We start from the raw sequence: 12,572 nt of genomic DNA on the forward strand, positions 1-12,572 counted from the left end.
CCAGCATGGGAGACTGGCTGGGAATCCCAAGTTCCGTTGACCTTTTTGAACCTGAAAATTGTGTTAGTTTCTCTATGAGATAGTAAAAGAAGGTTCAAATTGAACAGCTGCTGTCAACGGCTGTTCTAAGCTGAATGTGCGTGCTCTTGTCGGATCACAGCAGCGATGCGGCTTAAGGCTTGGCAAGTACCAGCATGGGAGACTGGCTGTGAATCCCAAGTTCCGTTGACCTTTTTGAACCTGAAAATTGTGTTAGTTTCTCTATGAGATAGTAAAAGAAGGTTCAAACTGAACAGCTGCTGTCAACGGCCATTCTAAGCTGAATGTGCCTGCTCTCGTCAGATCGCAGCAGCAATGCAGCTTAAGGCTTGGCAAGTACCAGCATGGGAGACTGGCTGGGAATCCCAAGTTCTGTTGACCTTTTTGAACCTGAAAATTGTGTTAGTTTCTCTATGAGATAGTAAAAGAAGGTTCAAATTGAACAGCTGCTGTCAACGGCCATTCTAAGCTGAATGTGCCTGCTCTTGTCAGATCGCAGCAGCTTAAGGCTTGGCAAGTACCAGCATGGGAGACTGGCTGGGAATCCCAAGTTCCGTTGACCTTTTTGAACCTGAAAATTGTGTTAGTTTCTCTATGAGATAGTAAAAGAAGGTTCAAATTGAACAGCTGCTGTCAACGGCCATTCTAAGCTGAATGTGCCTGCTCTCATCAGATCGCAGCAGCAATGCAGCTTAAGGCTTGGCAAGTACCAACATGGGAGACTGGCTGGGAATCCCAACTTCCGTTGACCTTTTTGAACCTGAAAATTGTGTTAGTTTCTCTATGAGATAGTAAAAGAAGGTTCAAACTGAACAGCTGCTGTCAACGGCCATTCTAAGCTGAATGTGCCTGCTCTCGTCAGATCGCAGCAGCAATGCAGCTTAAGGCTTGGCAAGTACCAGCATGGGAGACTGGCTGGGAATCCCAAGTTCCGTTGACCTTTTTGAACCTGAAAATTGTGTTAGTTTCTCTATGAGATAGTAAAAGAAGGTTCAAATTGAACAGCTGCTGTCAACGGCCATTCTAAGCTGAATGTGCCTGCTCTCGTCATATCGCAGCAGCAATGCAGCTTAAGGCTTGGCAAGTACCAGCATGGGAGACTGGCTGGGAATCCCAAGTTCTGTTGACCTTTTTGAACCTGAAAATTGTGTTAGTTTTTCTATGAGATAGTAAAAGAAGGTTCAAATTGAACAGCTGCTGTCAACGGCCATTCTAAGCTGAATGTGCCTGCTCTCGTCAGATCGCAGCAGCAATGCAGATTAAGGCTTGGCAAGTACCAGCATGGGAGACTGGCTGGGAATCCCAAGTTCTGTTGACCTTTTTGAACCTGAAAATTGTTAGTTTCTCTGTCAAAGATGGTAAAAGAAGGTTCAAATTGAACAGCTGCTGTCAACGGCCATTCTAAGCTGAATGTGCCTGCTCTCGTCAGATCGCAGCAGCAATGCAGCTTAAGGCTTGGCAAGTACCAGCATGGGAGACTGGCTGGGAATCCCAAGTTCCGTTGACCTTTTTGAACCTGAAAATTGTGTTAGTTTCTCTATGAGATAGTAAAAGAAGGTTCAAACTGAACAGCTGCTGTCAACGGCCATTCTAAGCTGAATGTGCCTGCTCTCGTCAGATCGCAGCAGCAATGCAGCTTAAGGCTTGGCAAGTAACAGCATGGGAGACTGGCTGGGAATCCCAAGTTCCGTTGACCTTTTTGAACCTGAAAATTGTGTTAGTTTCTCTATGAGATAGTAAAAGAAGGTTCAAATTGAACAGCTGCTGTCAACGGCCATTCTAAGCTGAATGTGCCTGCTCTCGTCAGATCGCAGCAGCAATGCAGCTTAAGGCTTGGCAAGTACCAGCATGGGAGACTGGCTGGGAATCCCAAGTTCTGTTGACCTTTTTGAACCTGAAAATTGTGTTAGTTTTTCTATGAGATAGTAAAAGAAGGTTCAAATTGAACAGCTGCTGTCAACGGCCATTCTAAGCTGAATGTGCCTGCTCTCGTGAGATCGCAGCAGCAATGCAGCTTAAGGCTTGGCAAGTAACAGCATGGGAGACTGGCTGGGAATCCCAAGTTCCGTTGACCTTTTTGAACCTGAAAATTGTGTTAGTTTCTCTATGAGATAGTAAAAGAAGGTTCAAATTGAACAGCTGCTGTCAACGGCCATTCTAAGCTGAATGTGCCTGCTCTCGTCAGATCGCAGCAGCAATGCAGCTTAAGGCTTGGCAAGTACCAGCATGGGAGACTGGCTGGGAATCCCAAGTTCCGTTAACCTTTTTGAACCTGAAAATTGTGTTAGTTTCTCTATGAGATAGTAAAAGAAGGTTCAAATTGAACAGCTGCTGTCAACGGCCATTCTAAGCTGAATGTGCCTGCTCTCGTCACATCGCAGCAGCAATGCAGCTTAAGGTTTGGCAAGTACCAGCATGGGAGACTGGCTGGGAATACCAAGTTCCGTTGACCTTTTTGAACCTGAAAATTGTGTTAGTTTCTCTATGAGATAGTAAAAGAAGGTTCAAACTGAACAGCTGCTGTCAACGGCCATTCTAAGCTGAATGTGCCTGCTCTCGTCAGATCGCAGCAGCAATGCAGCTTAAGGCTTGGCAAGTACCAGCATGGGAGACTGGCTTAGAATCCTAAGTTCCGTTGACCTTTTTGAACCTGAAAATTGTGTTAGTTTCTCTATGAGATAGTAAAAGAAGGTTCAAATTGAACAGCTGCTGTCAACGGCCATTCTAAGCTGAATGTGCTTGCTCTCGTCAGATCGCAGCAGCAATGCAGCTTAAGGCTTGGCAAGTACCAGCATGGGAGACTGGCTGGGAATCCCAAGTTCTGTTGACCTTTTTGAACCTGAAAATTGTTAGTTTCTCTGTCAAAGATGGTAAAAGAAGGTTCAAATTGAACAGCTGCTGTCAAGGGCCATTGTAAGCTGAATGTGCCGGCTCTCGTCAGATCGCAGCAGCAATGCAGCTAAAGGCTTGGCAAGTACCAGCATGGGAGACTGGCTGGGAATCCCAAGTTTCGTTGACCTTTTTGAACCTGAAAATTGTGTTAGTTTCTCTATGAGATAGTAAAAGAAGGTTCAAATTGAACAGCTGCTGTCAACGGCCATTCTAAGCTGAATGTGCGTGCTCTTGTCGGATCACAGCAGCGATGCGGCTTAAGGCTTGGCAAGTACCAGCATGGGAGACTGGCTGCGAATCCCAAGTTCCGTTGACCTTTTTGAACCTGAAAATTGTGTTAGTTTCTCTATGAGATAGTAAAAGAAGGTTCAAACTGAACAGCTGCTGTCAACGGCCATTCTAAGCTGAATGTGCCTACTCTCGTCAGATCGCAGCAGCAATGCAGCTTAAGGCTTGGAAAGTACCAGCATGGGAGACTGGCTGGGAATCCCAAGTTCCGTTGACCTTTGTGAACCTGAAAATTGTGTTAGTTTCTCTATGAGATAGTAAAAGAAGGTTCAAACTGAACAGCTGCTGTCAACGGCCATTCTAAGCTGAATGTACCTGCTCTCGTCAGATCGCAGCAGCAATGCAGCTTAAGGCTTGGCAAGTACCAGCATCGGAGACTGGCTGGGAATCCCAAGTTCCGTTGACCTTTTTGAACCTGAAAATTGTGTTAGTTTCTCTATGAGATAGTAAAAGAAGGTTCAAATTGAACAGCTGCTGTCAACGGCCATTCTAAGCTGAATGTGCCTGCTCTCGTCAGATCGCAGCAGCAATGCAGCTTAAGGCTTGGCAAGTACCAGCATGGGAGACTGGCTGGGAATCCCAAGTTCTGTTGACCTTTTTGAACCTGAAAATTGTTAGTTTCTCTGTCATAGATGGTAAAAGAAGGTTCAAATTGAACAGCTGCTGTCAACGGCCATTCTAAGCTGAATGTGCTTGCTCTCGTCAGATTGCAGCAGCAATGCAGCTTAAGGCTTGGCAAGTACCAGCATGGGAGACTGGCTGGGAATCCTAAGTTCCGTTGACCTTTTTGAACCTGAAAATTGTGTTAGTTTCTCTATGAGATAGTAAAAGAAGGTTCAAACTGAACAGCTGCTGTCAACGGCCATTCTAAGCTGAATGTGCCTGCTCTCGTCAGATCGCAGCAGCAATGCAGCTTAAGGCTTGGCAAGTACCAGCATGGGAGACTGGCTGGGAATCCCAAGTTCCGTTGACCTTTTTGAACCTGAAAATTGTGTTAGTTTCTCTATGAGATAGTAAAAGAAGGTTCAAATTGAACAGCTGCTGTCAACGGCCATTCTAAGCTGAATGTGCCTGCTCTCGTCAGATCGCAGCAGCAATGCAGCTTAAGGCTTGGCAAGTACCAGCATGGGAGACTGGCTGGGAATCCCAAGTTCTGTTGACCTTTTTGAACCTGAAAATTGTTAGTTTCTCTGTCAAAGATGGTAAAAGAAGGTTCAAATTGAACAGCTGCTGTCAACGGCCATTCTAAGCTGAATGTGCCTGCTCTTGTCAGATCGCAGCAGCTTAAGGCTTGGCAAGTACCAGCATGGGAGACTGGCTGGGAATCCCAAGTTCCGTTGACCTTTTTGAACCTGAAAATTGTGTTAGTTTCTCTATGAGATAGTAAAAGAAGGTTCAAATTGAACAGCTGCTGTCAACGGCTGTTCTAAGCTGAATGTGCGTGCTCTTGTCGGATCACAGCAGCGATGCGGCTTAAGGCTTGGCAAGTACCAGCATGGGAGACTGGCTGTGAATCCCAAGTTCCGTTGACCTTTTTGAACCTGAAAATTGTGTTAGTTTCTCTATGAGATAGTAAAAGAAGGTTCAAACTGAACAGCTGCTGTCAACGGCCATTCTAAGCTGAATGTGCCTGCTCTCGTCAGATCGCAGCAGCAATGCAGCTTAAGGCTTGGCAAGTACCAGCATGGGAGACTGGCTGGGAATCCCAAGTTCTGTTGACCTTTTTGAACCTGAAAATTGTGTTAGTTTCTCTATGAGATAGTAAAAGAAGGTTCAAATTGAACAGCTGCTGTCAACGGCCATTCTAAGCTGAATGTGCCTGCTCTTGTCAGATCGCAGCAGCTTAAGGCTTGGCAAGTACCAGCATGGGAGACTGGCTGGGAATCCCAAGTTCCGTTGACCTTTTTGAACCTGAAAATTGTGTTAGTTTCTCTATGAGATAGTAAAAGAAGGTTCAAATTGAACAGCTGCTGTCAACGGCCATTCTAAGCTGAATGTGCCTGCTCTCGTCAGATCGCAGCAGCAATGCAGCTTAAGGCTTGGCAAGTACCAGCATGGGAGACTGGCTGGGAATCCCAAGTTCTGTTGACCTTTTTGAACCTGAAAATTGTTAGTTTCTCTGTCAAAGATGGTAAAAGAAGGTTCAAATTGAACAGCTGCTGTCAACGGCCATTCTAAGCTGAATGTGCCTGCTCTCGTCAGATCGCAGCAGCAATGCAGCTTAAGGCTTGGCAAGTACCAGCATGGGAGACTGGCTGGGAATCCCAAGTTCCGTTGACCTTTTTGAACCTGAAAATTGTGTTAGTTTCTCTATGAGATAGTAAAAGAAGGTTCAAACTGAACAGCTGCTGTCAACGGCCATTCTAAGCTGAATGTGCCTGCTCTCGGCAGATCGCAGCAGCAATGCAGCTTAAGGCTTGGCAAGTAACAGCATGGGAGACTGGCTGGGAATCCCAAGTTCCGTTGACCTTTTTGAACCTGAAAATTGTGTTAGTTTCTCTATGAGATAGTAAAAGAAGGTTCAAATTGAACAGCTGCTGTCAACGGCCATTCTAAGCTGAATGTGCGTGCTCTCGTCAGATCGCAGCAGCAATGCAGCTTAAGGCTTGGCAAGTACCAGCATGGGAGACTGGCTGGGAATCCCAAGTTCCGATAACCTTTTTGAACCTGAAAATTGTGTTAGTTTCTCTATGAGATAGTAAAAGAAGGTTCAAATTGAACAGCTGCTGTCAACGGCCATTCTAAGCTGAATGTGCCTGCTCTCGTCAGATCGCAGCAGCAATGCAGCTTAAGGCTTGGCAAGTACCAGCATGGGAGACTGGCTGGGAATACCAAGTTCCGTTGACCTTTTTGAACCTGAAAATTGTGTTAGTTTCTCTATGAGATAGTAAAAGAAGGTTCAAACTGAACAGCTGCTGTCAACGGCCATTCTAAGCTGAATGTGCCTGCTCTCGTCAGATCGCAGCAGCAATGCAGCTTAAGGCTTGGCAAGTACCAGCATGGGAGACTGGCTGAGAATCCCAAGTTCCGTTGACCTTTTTGAACCTGAAAATTGTGTTAGTTTCTCTATGAGATAGTAAAAGAAGGTTCAAATTGAACAGCTGCTGTCAATGGCCATTCTAAGCTGAATGTGCTTGCTCTCGTCAGATCGCAGCAGCAATGAAGCTTAAGGCTTGGCAAGTACCAGCATGGGAGACTGGCTGGGAATCCCAAGTTCTGTTGACCTTTTTGAACCTGAAAATTGTTAGTTTCGCTGTCAAAGATGGTAAAAGAAGGTTCAAATTGAACAGCTGCTGTCAACGGCCATTCTAAGCTGAATGTGCCTGCTCTCGTCAGATCGCAGCAGCAATGCAGCTTAAGGCTTGGCAAGTACCAGCATGGGAGACTGGCTGGGAATCCCAAGTTTCGTTGACCTTTTTGAACCTGAAAATTGTGTTAGTTTCTCTATGAGATAGTAAAAGAAGGTTCAAATTGAACAGCTGTTGTCAACGGCCATTCTAAGCTGAATGTGCGTGCTCTTGTCGGATCACAGCAGCGATGCGGCTTAAGGCTTGGCAAGTACCAGCATGGGAGACTGGCTGCAAATCCCAAGTTCCGTTGACCTTTTTGAACCTGAAAATTGTGTTAGTTTCTCTATGAGATAGTAAAAGAAGGTTCAAACTGAACAGCTGCTGTCAACGGCCATTCTAAGCTGAATGTGCCTGCTCTCGTCAGATCGCAGCAGCAATGCAGCTTAAGGCTTGGCAAGTACCAGCATGGGAGACTGGCTGGGAATCCCAAGTTCCGTTGACCTTTTTGAACCTGAAAATTGTGTTAGTTTCTCTATGAGATAGTAAAAGAAGGTTCAAACTGAACAGCTGCTGTCAACGGCCATTCTAAGCTGAATGTGCCTGCTCTCGTCAGATCGCAGCAGCAATGCAGCTTAAGGCTTGGCAAGTACCAGCATGGGAGACTGGCTGGGAATCCCAAGTTCCGTTGACCTTTTTGAACCTGAAAATTGTGTTAGTTTCTCTATGAGATAGTAAAAGAAGGTTCAAACTGAACAGCTGCTGTCAACGGCCATTCTAAGCTGAATGTGCCTGCTCTCGTCAGATCGCAGCAGCAATGCAGCTTAAGGCTTGGCAAGTACCAGCATGGGAGACTGGCTGGGAATCCCAAGTTCCGTTGACCTTTTTGAACCTGAAAATTGTGTTAGTTTCTCTATGAGATAGTAAAAGAAGGTTCAAATTGAACAGCTGCTGTCAACGGCCATTCTAAGCTGAATGTGCCTGCTCTCGTCAGATCGCAGCAGCAATGCAGCTTAAGGCTTGGCAAGTACCAGCATGGGAGACTGGCTGGGAATCCCAAGTTCTGTTGACCTATTTGAACCTGAAAATTGTTAGTTTCTCTGTCAAAGATAGTAAAAGAAGGTTCAAATTGAACAGCTGCTGTCAACGGCCATTCTAAGCTGAATGTGCGTGCTCTTGTCGGATCACAGCAGCGATGCGGCTTAAGGCTTGGCAAGTACCAGCATGGGAGACTGGCTGTGAATCCCAAGTTCCGTTGACCTTTTTGAACCTGAAAATTGTGTTAGTTTCTCTATGAGATAGTAAAAGAAGGTTCAAACTGAACAGCTGCTGTCAACGGCCATTCTAAGCTGAATGTGCCTGCTCTCGTCAGATCGCAGCAGCAATGCAGCTTAAGGCTTGGCAAGTACTAGCATGGGAGACTGGCTGGGAATCCCAAGTTCTGTTGACCTTTTTGAACCTGAAAATTGTGTTAGTTTCTCTATGAGATAGTAAAAGAAGGTTCAAATTGAACAGCTGCTGTCAACGGCCATTCTAAGCTGAATGTGCCTGCTCTTGTCAGATCGCAGCAGCTTAAGGCTTGGCAAGTACCAGCATGGGAGACTGGCTGGGAATCCCAAGTTCCGTTGACCTTTTTGAACCTGAAAATTGTGTTAGTTTCTCTATGAGATAGTAAAAGAAGGTTCAAATTGAACAGCTGCTGTCAACGGCCATTCTAAGCTGAATGTGCCTGCTCTCATTAGATCGCAGCAGCAATGCAGCTTAAGGCTTGGCAAGTACCAGCATGGGAGACTGGCTGGGAATCCCAAGTTCTGTTGACCTTTTTGAACCTGAAAATTGTGTTAGTTTCTCTATGAGATAGTAAAAGAAGGTTCAAATTGAACAGCTGCTGTCAACGGCCATTCTAAGCTGAATGTGCCTGCTCTCGTCAGATCGCAGCAGCAATGCAGCTTAAGGCTTGGCAAGTACCAGCATGGGAGACTGGCTGAGAATCCCAAGTTCCGTTGACCTTTTTGAACCTGAAAATTGTGTTAGTTTCTCTATGAGATAGTAAAAGAAGGTTCAAATTGAACAGCTGCTGTCAACGGCCATTCTAAACTGAACGTGCTTGCTCTCGTCAGATCGCAGCAGCAATGCAGCTTAAGGCTTGGCAAGTACCAGCATGGGAGACTGGCTGGCAATCCCAAGTTCTGTTGACCTTTTTGAACCTGAAAATTGTTAGTTTCTCTGTCAAAGATGGTAAAAGAAGGTTCAAATTGAACAGCTGCTGTCAACGGCCATTCTAAGCTGAATGTGCCTGCTCTCGTCAGATCGCAGCAGCAATGCAGCTTAAGGCTTGGCAAGTACCAGCATGGGAGACTGGCTGCGAATCCCAAGTTCCGTTGACCTTTTTGAACCTGAAAATTGTGTTAGTTTCTCTATGAGATAGTAAAAGAAGGTTCAAATTGAACAGCTGCTGTCAACGGCCATTCTAAGCTGAATGTGCCTGCTCTCGTCAGATCGCAGCAGCAATGCAGCTTATGGCTTGGCAAGTACCAGCATGGGAGACTGGCTGGGAATCCCAAGTTCCGTTGACCTTTTTGAACCTGAAAATTGTGTTAGTTTCTCTATGAGATAGTAAAAGAAGGTTCAAATTGAACAGCTGCTGTCAACGGCAATTCTAAGCTGAATGTGCCTGCTCTCGTCAGATCGCAGCAGCAATGCAGCTTAAGGCTTGGCAAGTACCAGCATGGGAGACTGGCTGGGAATCCCAAGTTCCGTTGACCTTTTTGAACCTGAAAATTGTGTTAGTTTCTCTATGAGATAGTAAAAGAAGGTTCAAACTGAACAGCTGCTGTCAACGGCCATTCTAAGCTGAATGTGCCTGCTCTCGTCAGATCGCAGCAGCAATGCAGCTTAAGGCTTGGCAAGTACCAGCATGGGAGACTGGCTGGGAATCCCAATTTCCGTTGACCTTTTTGAACCTGAAAATTGTGTTAGTTTTTCTATGAGATAGTAAAAGAAGGCTCAAATTGAACAGCTGCTGTCAACGGCCATTCTAAGCTGAATGTGCCTGCTCTCGTCAGATCGCAGCAGCAATGCAGCTTAAGGCTTGGCAAGTACCAGCATGGGAGACTGGCTGGGAATCCCAAGTTCTGTTGACCTTTTTGAACCTGAAAATTGTTAGTTTCTCTGTCAAAGATGGTAAAAGAAGGTTCAAATTGAACAGCTGCTGTCAACGGCCATTCTAAGCTGAATGTGCCTGCTCTCGTCAGATCGCAGCAGCAATGCAGCTTAAGGCTTGGCAAGTACCAGCATGGGAGACTGGCTGGGAATCCCAAGTTCTGTTGACCTTTTTGAACCTGAAAATTGTGTTAGTTTTTCTATGAGATAGTAAAAGAAGGCTCAAATTGAACAGCTGCTGTCAACGGCCATTCTAAGCTGAATGTGCCTGCTCTCGTCAGTTCGCAGCAGCAATGCAGCTTAAGGCTTGGCAAGTACCAGCATGGGAGACTGGCTGGGAATCCCAAGTTCCGTTGACCTTTTTGAACCTGAAAATTGTGTTAGTTTCTCTATGAGATAGTAAAAGAAGGTTCAAACTGAACAGCTGCTGTCAACGGCCGTTCTAAGCTGAATGTGCCTGCTCTCGTCAGATCGCAGCAGCAATGCAGCTTATGGCTTGGCAAGTACCAGCATGGGAGACTGGCTGGGAATCCCAAGTTCCGTTGACCTTTTTGAACCTGAAAATTGTTTTAGTTTCTCTATGAGATAGTAAAAGAAGGTTCAAATTGAACAGCTGCTGTCAACGGCCATTCTAAGCTGAATGTGCCTGCTCTGGTCAGATCGCAGCAACAATGAAGCTTAAGGCTTGGCAAGTACCAGCATGGGAGACTGGCTGGGAATCCCAAGTTCTGTTGACCTTTTTGAACCTGAAAATTGTTAGTTTCTCTGTCAAAGATGGTAAAAGAAGGTTCAAATTGAAAAGCTGCTGTCAACGGCCATTCTAAGCTGAATGTGCCTGCTCTCGTCAGATCGCAGCAGCAATGCAGCTTAAGGCTTGGCAAGTACCAGCATGGGAGACTGGCTGGGAATCCCAAGTTCCGTTTACCTTTCTGAACCTGAAAATTGTGTTAGTTTCTCTATGAGATAGTAAAAGAAGGTTCAAACTGAACAGCTGCTGTCAACGGCCATTCTAAGCTGAATGTGCCTGCTCTTGTCAGATCGCAGCAGCTTAAGGCTTGGCAAGTACCAGCATGGGAGACTGGCTGGGAATCCCAAGTTCCGTTGACCTTTTTGAACCTGAAAATTGTGTTAGTTTCTCTATGAGATAGTAAAAGAAGGTTCAAACTGAACAGCTGCTGTCAACGGCCATTCTAAGCTGAATGTGCCTGCTCTCGTCAGATCGCAGCAGCAATGCAGCTTAAGGCTTGGCAAGTACCAGCATGGGAGACTGGCTGGGAATCCCAAGTTCCGTTGACCTTTTTGAACCTGAAAATTGTGTTAGTTTCTCTATGAGATAGTAAAAGAAGGTTCAAATTGAACAGCTGCTGTCAACGGCCATTCTAAGCTGAATGTGCCTGCTCTCATCAGATCGCAGCAGCAATGCAGCTTAAGGCTTGGCAAGTACCAGCATGGGAGACTGGCTGGGAATCCCAAGTTCCGTTGACCTTTTTGAACCTGAAAATTGTGTTAGTTTCTCTATGAGATAGTAAAAGAAGGTTCAAATTGAACAGCTGCTGTCAACGGCCATTCTAAGCTGAATGTGCCTGCTCTCGTCAGATCACAGCAGCAATGCAGCTTAAGGCTTGGCAAGTACCAGCATGGGAGACTGGCTGGGAATCCCAAGTTCCGTTGACCTTTTTGAACCTGAAAATTGTTAGTTTCTCTGTCAAAGATGGTAAAAGAAGGTTCAAATTGAACAGCTGCTGTCAACGGCCATTCTAAGCTGAATGTGCCTGCTCTCGTCAGATCGCAGCAGCAATGCAGCTTAAGGCTTGGCAAGTACCAGCATGGGAGACTGGCTGGGAATCCCAAGTTCTGTTGACCTTTTTGAACCTGAAAATTGTGTTAGTTTCTCTATGAGATAGTAAAAGAAGGTTCAAATTGAACCGCTGCTGTCAACGGCCATTCTAAGCTGAATGTGCCTTCTCTCGTCAGATCGCAGCAGCAATGCAGCTTAAGGCTTGGCAAGTACCAGCATGGGAGACTGGCTGGGAATCCCAAGTTCCGTTTACCTTTCTGAACCTGAAAATTGTGTTAGTTTCTCTATAAGATAGTAAAAGAAGGTTCAAACTGAACAGCTGCTGTCAACGGCCATTCTAAGCTGAATGTGCCTGCTCTTGTCAGATCGCAGCAGCTTAAGGCTTGGCAAGTACCAGCATGGGAGACTGGCTGGGAATCCCAAGTTCCGTTGACCTTTTTGAACCTGAAAATTGTGTTAGTTTCTCTATGAGATAGTAAAAGAAGGTTCAAACTGAACAGCTGCTGTCAACGGCCATTCTAAGCTGAATGTGCCTGCTCTCGTCAGATCGCAGCAGCAATGCAGCTTAAGGCTTGGCAAGTACCAGCATGGGAGACTGGCTGGGAATCCCAAGTTCCGTTGACCTTTTTGAACCTGAAAATTGTGTTAGTTTCTCTATGAGATAGTAAAAGAAGGCTCAAATTGAACAGCTGCTGTCAACGGCCATTCTAAGCTGAATGTGCCTGCTCTCGTCAGTTCGCAGCAGCAATGCAGCTTAAGGCTTGGCAAGTACCAGCATGGGAGACTGGCTGGGAATCCCAAGTTCTGTTGACCTTTTTGAACCTGAAAATTGTTAGTTTCTCTGTCAAAGATGGTAAAAGAAGGTTCAAATTGAACAGCTGCTGTCAACGGCCATTCTAAGCTGAATGTGCCTGCTCTCGTCAGATCGCAGCAGCAATGCAGCTTAAGGCTTGGCAAGTACCAGCATGGGAGACTGGCTGGGAATCCCAAGTTCCGTTTACCTTTCTGAACCTGAAAATTGTGTTAGTTTCTCTATGAGATAGTAAAAGAAGGTTCAAACTGAACAGCTGCTGTCAACGGCCATTCTAAGCTGAATGTGCCTGCTC

At 45.8% G+C, this 12,572-nt stretch overlaps 48 pseudogenes; all 48 read left to right on the forward strand.

Annotated features, from left to right (window-relative positions):
* The first annotated feature begins 301 nt into the window (after positions 1-301).
* Positions 302-420, forward strand: LOC140081186 (5S ribosomal RNA; annotated as a pseudogene).
* A 251-nt stretch (positions 421-671) lies between these two features.
* On the forward strand, positions 672-790 carry LOC140094588 (5S ribosomal RNA; annotated as a pseudogene).
* A 70-nt stretch (positions 791-860) lies between these two features.
* LOC140101409 (5S ribosomal RNA) lies at positions 861-979 on the forward strand (annotated as a pseudogene).
* Positions 980-1,049: 70 nt separating this feature from the next.
* LOC140097321 (5S ribosomal RNA) lies at positions 1,050-1,168 on the forward strand (annotated as a pseudogene).
* A 70-nt stretch (positions 1,169-1,238) lies between these two features.
* LOC140089355 (5S ribosomal RNA) lies at positions 1,239-1,357 on the forward strand (annotated as a pseudogene).
* Positions 1,358-1,427: 70 nt separating this feature from the next.
* Positions 1,428-1,546, forward strand: LOC140101411 (5S ribosomal RNA; annotated as a pseudogene).
* Positions 1,547-1,616: 70 nt separating this feature from the next.
* Positions 1,617-1,735, forward strand: LOC140091488 (5S ribosomal RNA; annotated as a pseudogene).
* A 70-nt stretch (positions 1,736-1,805) lies between these two features.
* Positions 1,806-1,924, forward strand: LOC140081187 (5S ribosomal RNA; annotated as a pseudogene).
* Positions 1,925-1,994: 70 nt separating this feature from the next.
* On the forward strand, positions 1,995-2,113 carry LOC140096495 (5S ribosomal RNA; annotated as a pseudogene).
* A 70-nt stretch (positions 2,114-2,183) lies between these two features.
* LOC140086675 (5S ribosomal RNA) lies at positions 2,184-2,302 on the forward strand (annotated as a pseudogene).
* Positions 2,303-2,561: 259 nt separating this feature from the next.
* LOC140098379 (5S ribosomal RNA) lies at positions 2,562-2,680 on the forward strand (annotated as a pseudogene).
* Positions 2,681-2,750: 70 nt separating this feature from the next.
* LOC140085331 (5S ribosomal RNA) lies at positions 2,751-2,869 on the forward strand (annotated as a pseudogene).
* Positions 2,870-3,317: 448 nt separating this feature from the next.
* On the forward strand, positions 3,318-3,436 carry LOC140091324 (5S ribosomal RNA; annotated as a pseudogene).
* Positions 3,437-3,506: 70 nt separating this feature from the next.
* Positions 3,507-3,625, forward strand: LOC140083364 (5S ribosomal RNA; annotated as a pseudogene).
* A 70-nt stretch (positions 3,626-3,695) lies between these two features.
* On the forward strand, positions 3,696-3,814 carry LOC140081189 (5S ribosomal RNA; annotated as a pseudogene).
* Positions 3,815-3,884: 70 nt separating this feature from the next.
* On the forward strand, positions 3,885-4,003 carry LOC140097894 (5S ribosomal RNA; annotated as a pseudogene).
* A 70-nt stretch (positions 4,004-4,073) lies between these two features.
* LOC140101412 (5S ribosomal RNA) lies at positions 4,074-4,192 on the forward strand (annotated as a pseudogene).
* A 70-nt stretch (positions 4,193-4,262) lies between these two features.
* On the forward strand, positions 4,263-4,381 carry LOC140081190 (5S ribosomal RNA; annotated as a pseudogene).
* Positions 4,382-4,821: 440 nt separating this feature from the next.
* LOC140081191 (5S ribosomal RNA) lies at positions 4,822-4,940 on the forward strand (annotated as a pseudogene).
* A 251-nt stretch (positions 4,941-5,191) lies between these two features.
* LOC140081192 (5S ribosomal RNA) lies at positions 5,192-5,310 on the forward strand (annotated as a pseudogene).
* A 70-nt stretch (positions 5,311-5,380) lies between these two features.
* On the forward strand, positions 5,381-5,499 carry LOC140101413 (5S ribosomal RNA; annotated as a pseudogene).
* Positions 5,500-5,947: 448 nt separating this feature from the next.
* On the forward strand, positions 5,948-6,066 carry LOC140078939 (5S ribosomal RNA; annotated as a pseudogene).
* A 70-nt stretch (positions 6,067-6,136) lies between these two features.
* Positions 6,137-6,255, forward strand: LOC140086140 (5S ribosomal RNA; annotated as a pseudogene).
* Positions 6,256-6,325: 70 nt separating this feature from the next.
* LOC140098246 (5S ribosomal RNA) lies at positions 6,326-6,444 on the forward strand (annotated as a pseudogene).
* Positions 6,445-6,514: 70 nt separating this feature from the next.
* On the forward strand, positions 6,515-6,633 carry LOC140083499 (5S ribosomal RNA; annotated as a pseudogene).
* A 259-nt stretch (positions 6,634-6,892) lies between these two features.
* On the forward strand, positions 6,893-7,011 carry LOC140101414 (5S ribosomal RNA; annotated as a pseudogene).
* Positions 7,012-7,081: 70 nt separating this feature from the next.
* On the forward strand, positions 7,082-7,200 carry LOC140101416 (5S ribosomal RNA; annotated as a pseudogene).
* Positions 7,201-7,270: 70 nt separating this feature from the next.
* Positions 7,271-7,389, forward strand: LOC140101417 (5S ribosomal RNA; annotated as a pseudogene).
* Positions 7,390-7,459: 70 nt separating this feature from the next.
* Positions 7,460-7,578, forward strand: LOC140081193 (5S ribosomal RNA; annotated as a pseudogene).
* A 259-nt stretch (positions 7,579-7,837) lies between these two features.
* LOC140078312 (5S ribosomal RNA) lies at positions 7,838-7,956 on the forward strand (annotated as a pseudogene).
* Positions 7,957-8,207: 251 nt separating this feature from the next.
* On the forward strand, positions 8,208-8,326 carry LOC140078596 (5S ribosomal RNA; annotated as a pseudogene).
* A 70-nt stretch (positions 8,327-8,396) lies between these two features.
* Positions 8,397-8,515, forward strand: LOC140086143 (5S ribosomal RNA; annotated as a pseudogene).
* Positions 8,516-8,774: 259 nt separating this feature from the next.
* On the forward strand, positions 8,775-8,893 carry LOC140088310 (5S ribosomal RNA; annotated as a pseudogene).
* A 70-nt stretch (positions 8,894-8,963) lies between these two features.
* On the forward strand, positions 8,964-9,082 carry LOC140086504 (5S ribosomal RNA; annotated as a pseudogene).
* Positions 9,083-9,152: 70 nt separating this feature from the next.
* Positions 9,153-9,271, forward strand: LOC140083973 (5S ribosomal RNA; annotated as a pseudogene).
* Positions 9,272-9,341: 70 nt separating this feature from the next.
* On the forward strand, positions 9,342-9,460 carry LOC140092657 (5S ribosomal RNA; annotated as a pseudogene).
* A 70-nt stretch (positions 9,461-9,530) lies between these two features.
* On the forward strand, positions 9,531-9,649 carry LOC140081194 (5S ribosomal RNA; annotated as a pseudogene).
* A 70-nt stretch (positions 9,650-9,719) lies between these two features.
* LOC140081195 (5S ribosomal RNA) lies at positions 9,720-9,838 on the forward strand (annotated as a pseudogene).
* A 70-nt stretch (positions 9,839-9,908) lies between these two features.
* Positions 9,909-10,027, forward strand: LOC140087458 (5S ribosomal RNA; annotated as a pseudogene).
* Positions 10,028-10,097: 70 nt separating this feature from the next.
* LOC140094518 (5S ribosomal RNA) lies at positions 10,098-10,216 on the forward strand (annotated as a pseudogene).
* A 259-nt stretch (positions 10,217-10,475) lies between these two features.
* On the forward strand, positions 10,476-10,594 carry LOC140086081 (5S ribosomal RNA; annotated as a pseudogene).
* Positions 10,595-10,845: 251 nt separating this feature from the next.
* Positions 10,846-10,964, forward strand: LOC140101418 (5S ribosomal RNA; annotated as a pseudogene).
* Positions 10,965-11,034: 70 nt separating this feature from the next.
* LOC140092469 (5S ribosomal RNA) lies at positions 11,035-11,153 on the forward strand (annotated as a pseudogene).
* Positions 11,154-11,223: 70 nt separating this feature from the next.
* On the forward strand, positions 11,224-11,342 carry LOC140088012 (5S ribosomal RNA; annotated as a pseudogene).
* Positions 11,343-11,412: 70 nt separating this feature from the next.
* Positions 11,413-11,531, forward strand: LOC140081196 (5S ribosomal RNA; annotated as a pseudogene).
* Positions 11,532-11,971: 440 nt separating this feature from the next.
* On the forward strand, positions 11,972-12,090 carry LOC140101419 (5S ribosomal RNA; annotated as a pseudogene).
* A 70-nt stretch (positions 12,091-12,160) lies between these two features.
* On the forward strand, positions 12,161-12,279 carry LOC140089944 (5S ribosomal RNA; annotated as a pseudogene).
* Positions 12,280-12,349: 70 nt separating this feature from the next.
* Positions 12,350-12,468, forward strand: LOC140086082 (5S ribosomal RNA; annotated as a pseudogene).
* The last annotated feature ends 104 nt before the right edge of the window (positions 12,469-12,572 follow it).

Source organism: Engystomops pustulosus, chromosome 9, assembly GCF_040894005.1.
Source record: "Engystomops pustulosus chromosome 9, aEngPut4.maternal, whole genome shotgun sequence".
Taxonomy (NCBI): Eukaryota; Metazoa; Chordata; class Amphibia; order Anura; family Leptodactylidae; genus Engystomops; species Engystomops pustulosus.